This window comes from Sinocyclocheilus anshuiensis, unplaced genomic scaffold, assembly GCF_001515605.1.
Source record: "Sinocyclocheilus anshuiensis isolate Anshui unplaced genomic scaffold, SAMN03320099.WGS_v1.1 scaffold207, whole genome shotgun sequence".
Lineage (NCBI taxonomy): Eukaryota > Metazoa > Chordata > Actinopteri > Cypriniformes > Cyprinidae > Sinocyclocheilus > Sinocyclocheilus anshuiensis.
Window position 1 is genome coordinate 5,541,186 of NW_015551045.1, and position 7,018 is coordinate 5,548,203.

Genomic DNA, 7,018 nt, shown 5'->3' on the forward strand with positions numbered 1-7,018 from the left:
CTTCTTTATGCACCAAGAGCTTGTAACACTCCAAAGAGAAAGGAAAAATTGAAATCGCATCATATGACCCCTTTAATAGTAATTTGATCATTTATTCGAATATTGCTACAAGCCACAAAAACAGATCTAATCATTTCTGATAACTAAAGTCAAAGTCAGTTTTTATATAAAATATTTTATATTAAGTAAGTTTTATCCAAAGCAACTTGCAGTACACTTATTACAGAAACATCTCCCTTGTGGTAATCTGGGGTTAGGATTGTAGGGCACAACGGTGATGGCTTGGACTTCTGACTACCAACTAGGGTTGGGCGATGTCTACCAAATTGGCATTGGACGATGTCTACAGTGAAATGGGGGCGAGGTGATGAACAGGGATGGGGGGCGGATGTCTACAGACATCGGGGGTGGGGTTAGGGGCTGTGCCCGAAGCGTGAATCTGTATGCAGAAAGGCACCGAAAACAAATAACGCGTTCTACGGAGCCACTAAAGGGACATGGTTAGCCGCTTGCTAGCGGTAGACTGTTACAGTGCATGAAAGTTCACTTACCACATACACAGAGTAAGGAGAGATGACTCATAGGACAATGGCGAATGATTTGCAGATACTGAGCACCACTGACAAATATCTAATCTTGTAAAATGTATGGTAGGTACTGCCGCTCCGTAGTATAGAGTCCGTGTGATCGCGAATCTCGAAAGTGAAAGTAAAATGAGAGTGCGCATTCGAAAGTGGTTTCAATGCCCTGCATATTAGTAGCGGCTCCCTGATGCCCGCAATTACCCAACGATATAATTGTGAGAGAAAGTATTGAAATATTTTTTTTTATCCTCCCATCTCGTAGGCTATTTATTCCCTTTAGGGGTTCCGTAGTACACTTAATTTCCTTTCCGAACACGGAATTGGGATGCGGCAGAATGCGGGGGGTATGTGGGGGCCTCAACATCGTGATGTCTGTCAGCCATCGGCGATGAACGATGACATCGTCTATCGGCCCAACCCTACTACCAACCAAGAATGCACAGTGAGTTTTACAGTGGACAGTTCTTCTAGTTTAGCATTCCCTGGCCTGGTCTAGAGTTTAGCCCTACTTTATTGAGTGCATCAGTGCTCTAAAGTAGTACACATAAACCAGTTTGTCGTTTAACAGAACTGGAGCTGACCCTGAATCTGTGACCTGCTTCAAACCCGGCACTGAATTGTAGGTTTGTGCTGCGGACCCTCTGGAGGGTGGATACTTTACTGGACTGCGTGGTGCAGAGCAAGACCCCTGGAACCATACTGTCCTCGTTCTCTCTAGTGTCCTCATTCAAAGCGCAGAAGTGTGTTTATATGCAGGCCAGATCCTCAGGACAGTGCTGAAGCCAGCAGGAGAGGAAGTTACTCCCTGGTGCAGGGCATTGTTCTTCACAGGAGGGAGGAGAGGTAGATGGGTAAAAAAGAAAAAAGAAAAGAGGGGTTACTGCGATGGCTAAGAGCAGTGTTCTTGTGCTGTGATTGATGGTGTGTAAATGAATATATCTGGCCCACTTCTGGTTCCGCTCATGCAAAACCACCAGAGCCAGTTGGTCCCAAGGCAATTGGTGACACAGGGACACTCACAGCTTGGACTATTTCTGCTCAGACTCCGTTCCGTGTCAAGGTTGCTCAGACAAGCGTGCTTGTCCCAGACTCCCTAGTTACCCTCGTTTTTGCTGCTGGATACGGCAACAAATGAGGATATGGACAGGGAGCAGTTGTTAATGAATACTGCGGCCCCCATAATGATGCCTGCTAGACCCTCTTGACTGTGTGAAGGACTGCGTTCCCGTCGGTCGCGGCCCGTCAGCTGGTGAACTCGCACCTGACCCGGCTGTCCCCGGAGAGCCCATGCTCAGGGTCTGCTGAGGTGGGAGCAGATGCCTGTGGACCTTTTCATTTTTTATATTGTTTGGCTCAGAGGCCTATAGTGAAATAGAATAATCAAGAACAAAACGGCAAACTGAAATTCCCCCTGGCTTCAGGTTATTTTCCTGCAGTTGGTGTTGTGCGGTGTATGAAGCTAATCGGGTTCAATGGATGACTTCCAGAATCAGCTCCCGTAGAAAGCTAGAGCTATATCTCAGAATCTCGTGTTTGATATGAAACTTTCATATGTCTGATATCTACAGAATAAGTATCTTTCAAATATGTTTTTTATATCTACACCCCAAAATGAACTCAAACAAGGCAGCAATATGAAATTCTCAATATATTTGAAACAAAGCCAAAATAGAGTGAGAAGATACTTAAAGGCAGAGTAAGTGATTTCTGGTAGCCAATGTTGATATGCGATTTATCGTGCAGCCCTAGTCCCAAGTTGTATATAATATGGTATGTTATGTATGCTATAGTATAATAAGTTATTTGTACACTGAAAAAAATGTTTCATTCATCCAATTAAAAAAATTTAGATTTACACGGGTCCTACTTCTTGCCTTATCCTTCCGCAGACGTTTTCCTCTTTTGTTTTTTAGCCGCCATCTCTATCTCTCTGTCGCTTGACTCGGCTAATGTCCGTCCCATGCACTGAACACGCTCTCCTCCACATCACGAGTAGACACGCCCCTTATTGCTGATTGGCTACAAGTTTGTTAAAAAACTTATACTCACTCTCAGGCCAGCCAAGATGTGTATGAGTTTGTTTCTTCATTTAAACAGATTTGGAGAAATTCAGCATTGCATCACATTGCACTCACCAGTGGATCCTCTGCAGTGAATGGGTGCCGTCACAATTAGAGTCCAGATGATAAAAACATCACAGTAATCCACAAGTAATTGACACGACTCCAGTCCATCAGTTCCTTTGTTATTCCTATAAATTTGTTATTGCATCAGGTGTGGACTTGAATAGGTTTGAAATTGGTCCATGCAAAGGAAAATATTGACAGCATAATAGAAATGCAGCGGCTATTTGCGCTAAGTGCAAATAGCAATGGATTCTATTTACTCTAAGTCAGGGCTGTCCAAACTCGGTCCTGGAGGGCCAGTGTCCTGCCCACCCCTAGAATATACGAATTGTAAATATTTCTTCCAGGCCATAAAACCATGCCCATTTTTTTGTTAAATCTCTTAAAATGAATGTAGAACTTCTCTCTAAATTAAATTATATTTTGCTCAAAGAAAATTAAGCCTGTTTTAAGACCATTAGGATTTTTTGCACTGTGTGTGATGACATTTTCATTTACAAATAAGCACATTTTCCCCCTGTAATTTTTATTATTGTAATGCAAAAATGATTTGTATTGTAATTTTTAAAAAATATGGTAACGTATTGTAAAAAAATATTTTTTTATTATATAATGCTTTTAAAAATGAAGTTATTCACCCTGAGATCTAAACTTTTTTTAAAATCACAAAACATTTTTTGTTTCAGTGAGCATGTTAAAAAGGTTTTTCTTCATGCTGCAATTAAACACTCGCCAACCAATAAGACATAAGCTCTTGTCTGGAATTGCTGCTACCCGCGCATTAGGATGCACTAATGCACTGACAGCTATTCTGCCAACTGCTTAAAGTCCAAACGGTAACTGTATTTAACAGTATTTCATGATGAATGTATACTGAAGCACAGCAGCTGTAGAGGCAATGTGAAGGTACAAGACTCTTTACTGAAGAGCATTGTTACAGGCTCAGCAATCATTGGCTGACAGGCCTGACTGAGATGCACGTTTAGTTCATCTCATATCAGAGCTGTTCCCTCACCTGCCGCTAATAGAGCAGCAATGAAGAAAACAAGCCAGCCATTTCACCGGCCCACACTTTGAGCCTGGGTTAATGTAACTATTCATCTTGCTTGGACCCCATGTGCCTTTAGCTTGAATAGCCTCTATTAGCAGTCATGTGATTACAGAACACCTTCACAGATATCCCTGTGCTCTTTTCAGGTGATTGATTTCTCATGGCCCTTGAGCATTAGTGTGGAATTGATTGTTAGTAGGACCTCCAATGGGCGTCGTAGTCACAGACTGCTTGTAGATTGTCAGTGATCATTGTAACAGGGTTTATGACTTTGAAACGTAATGTTTTTCTGTTAGACATCTGCATCTAGATTTCATTTAGGCCAACGCTGACACTCGCTTCATTTGAAGGGGTTATGAATTTATACAGATTTTTTTTCTTTGCAGCTTAAGTTTGCAGATTGGTTTGTGAGTCACTGACATGACGCTCATACTAATTACTTAAAAAAATACATAAATTATGCAATTCATACATAGTTACTTGAATAGACCTCTTCTATGATGAACATGGTTTTAATTTCTTTTTTAAAATGATATCATAATGTTGGGGAAAGAGCCTTATTAAAATAATTAAATTGAAGTAGATTGTAACGTTTTATATGATACAACCTCCCCCAAAGCATATTATATTTATGAATAAATCATTAATAATACCTGTAAAAATACTTACTATTTTGTAGGGTTGTTCCAGTAGACGATATTATTATTATTATTATCAGAATAGTAATACTACCTAATTAATATTAGGGCTTATTTGTCCCATCATATTTCTTTTTACACGTTTTTACAGTGTTGCACATTATAACCAATCACACACGATTCCGTTGAGCTTATGAATGCAATGGCCAATCAGAGGCATTCAGATGAGTCATCGCTGAAACACCGGAGTTTTGTTGTTCAGCGCGCGCTCGCTGACTGAGTTCAGCTCTCTCGTGAATTCTCTCTTCATGAACAAAGGGCAGATGTACGTGCGATGTAAGTATAATAGATTTATTCATCATAGACAGCTTCACTGATTGTAATAGGAGTGTTTTTTAAAGTGCATATACTCGAAGTCGAAGACTGAAGTCAGTGTTCTTTGGTAATTTAAATGCTCTTTGCTCGTTTTCTGTAGCTGCTTTTTAAATAACTGAGGAAATGTAGACATTATAATTAGTAACTTACAATGCTTCTATAAAATTATGTTAAATACAAATTCAGTCATATTAAAAACATTAGGCTGCTTTTAGACTTATGCTGGAGTTGGTTCACTTTCCGGCAATGAAACCAAGTAAATAAATGATTAAAGGGTTAGTTATATCAATATAAACGTGCGACAAGTTGACTAGGAAAAAATCTTTAAAAAATGAAAATATTACCAGCACAAACAAACAAGACTATTTGGGGTAAATTTGGAGTATGTGGGGGGCTGAGTGACGTCAGAATGATTACTAAATATTATTTTAATATTTAAAAAATCGAAGCAGCACAAACAATGTTTTTTATTGCACAAACCAGCACAAACGAAGCACAAACAAACAAGACCATTTTTTTGTGAATTTGGAGCATGTGGGGGGCTGAGTGACGTCATCGCCTATAATTCAATGTCTTAATATTTTAAAAACCGAAGCAGCACAAACGAAACTTTTACCGGCACAAATGGAGAACAAACGACTGAGACTATTTTGCCGACGTTTTGCGTTGGGTGGGGGTGTCTTAATATTTTAAAAACCGAAGCAGCACAAACGAAACTTTTACCGGCACAAATGGAGCACAAACGACTGAGACTATTTTGCCGACGTTTTGCGTTGGGTGGGGGGCCAACTTCACGGAGGTATTTGGGAACGCAACAGCCACCAGTTAGTCTTTATTTTCGAGGCAGATTATTACAGCATTTCACTATATTTGTAGTGAGATGCGTGTTTGTAACAAGCGGCAACCTCCCGCTCTCTCTCGTGAAGCCAACAAGGAAGTGACTTAAACTGTAATTCATCAACTGGCCACTAGAGGCTGGCTGCAAAAGGGAGTCAATCCTATAGACTCCCCATGTTAAAATGCCCAACTTTACAGCAGAAAAAAACATGTTTACAGCCTGGTTCAAAAAATTATTTTGGTTAGGGCTGCACGATAAATCGCATGCGATATTTAATGCGCATCTTGTCAGAAAGCTGGTTCTGTAATCAGCAGTAAATCTCCATCACCTGGGCTTTCACATTGAGGAGCATTAACTACACAGAGCCGTTGTTCACTGACGAGCTGCGCAAAAAATCGCGCGAATATGAACGTGGTTTTGCGCAGCTCGTCAGTGAACAACGGCTCTGTGTAGTTAATGCTGCTCAATGTGAAAGCCCAGGTGATGGAGCTAATTTTGCCCTTGATGACAATTGTGAGGGGGGTGAATTTTTTTATAACTCATCCGTTTAAATTATATTAAGCCTTAAAGTTCTGCATAATTAAGGGCGTGGCCACTTGAGTGACAGGTGGATTGCCGCTGCTGTCACCACCGTCGAGCTAGGTGGGCGTGGCTTCAGCAACCTGCTCCCGCCTCTTTGCCCATTTTCGATTATCCGGGAGTGATGCGCGGTGACGCGCTGCCAAGATGGCGACGGCCGCCTCCGCCCAATTTTGAGCTTCAAAAACGCTCTTCGGAAATCTACGGGTGACGTCATGGACACTACGTCCATGTTTTTATACAGTCTATGGTTTGTAAGCATGTTTTCACTGAAGCTGGAGTTTTCCTTCAAATTAAAAGCTCTTCTGCCGTTTCCGTCAAAATAAAAGCTCAAAAGTGCAGCATGAATTGCTGATAGCTAGTGGTTTAAATAGGTAATGTTACTGCAGCCCAAATTCAAAATATCTCTCTCAAGTGTAGAAATTAGGAAAGAAGTATTGTAATTTCCCTACTGTAGTGTGAAGCAAAAATAATATACCTATGAAGCAGGGACGTGCACAGACATTTTGAGGGGCAGGGGCTCAAGTGGAAAAAAGGGCACTTCTCATAGGCCTATTTATTTTAATTTTTTCTAAACATAACGTTAAATATATTAACACAACTCTGACTTACTTACCAATTTATTTTAATTCCCTCACACTCACCCAATTGTTTCATGTTGTTTTATTTGTCAACAGATGTCTACAAAATAATCAGTTCACAATGTTATAATTATAATTAAATGTCATAATTACACTTACTATACCATAAACACTCACACTCACTCACTCACTCACTCACTCACTCACTCACTCACTCACTCACTCACTCACTCACTCACTCACAAA

At 40.5% G+C, this 7,018-nt stretch overlaps 1 protein-coding gene across 2 annotated transcripts in view; it reads left to right on the forward strand.

The window, feature by feature from the left end:
- LOC107661743 (rab proteins geranylgeranyltransferase component A 2-like) overlaps nucleotides 1-7,018 on the forward strand; it is a 71,506-nt gene that overhangs the window by 2,044 nt on the left and 62,444 nt on the right. The gene's annotated exons all lie outside the window — the stretch shown is intronic.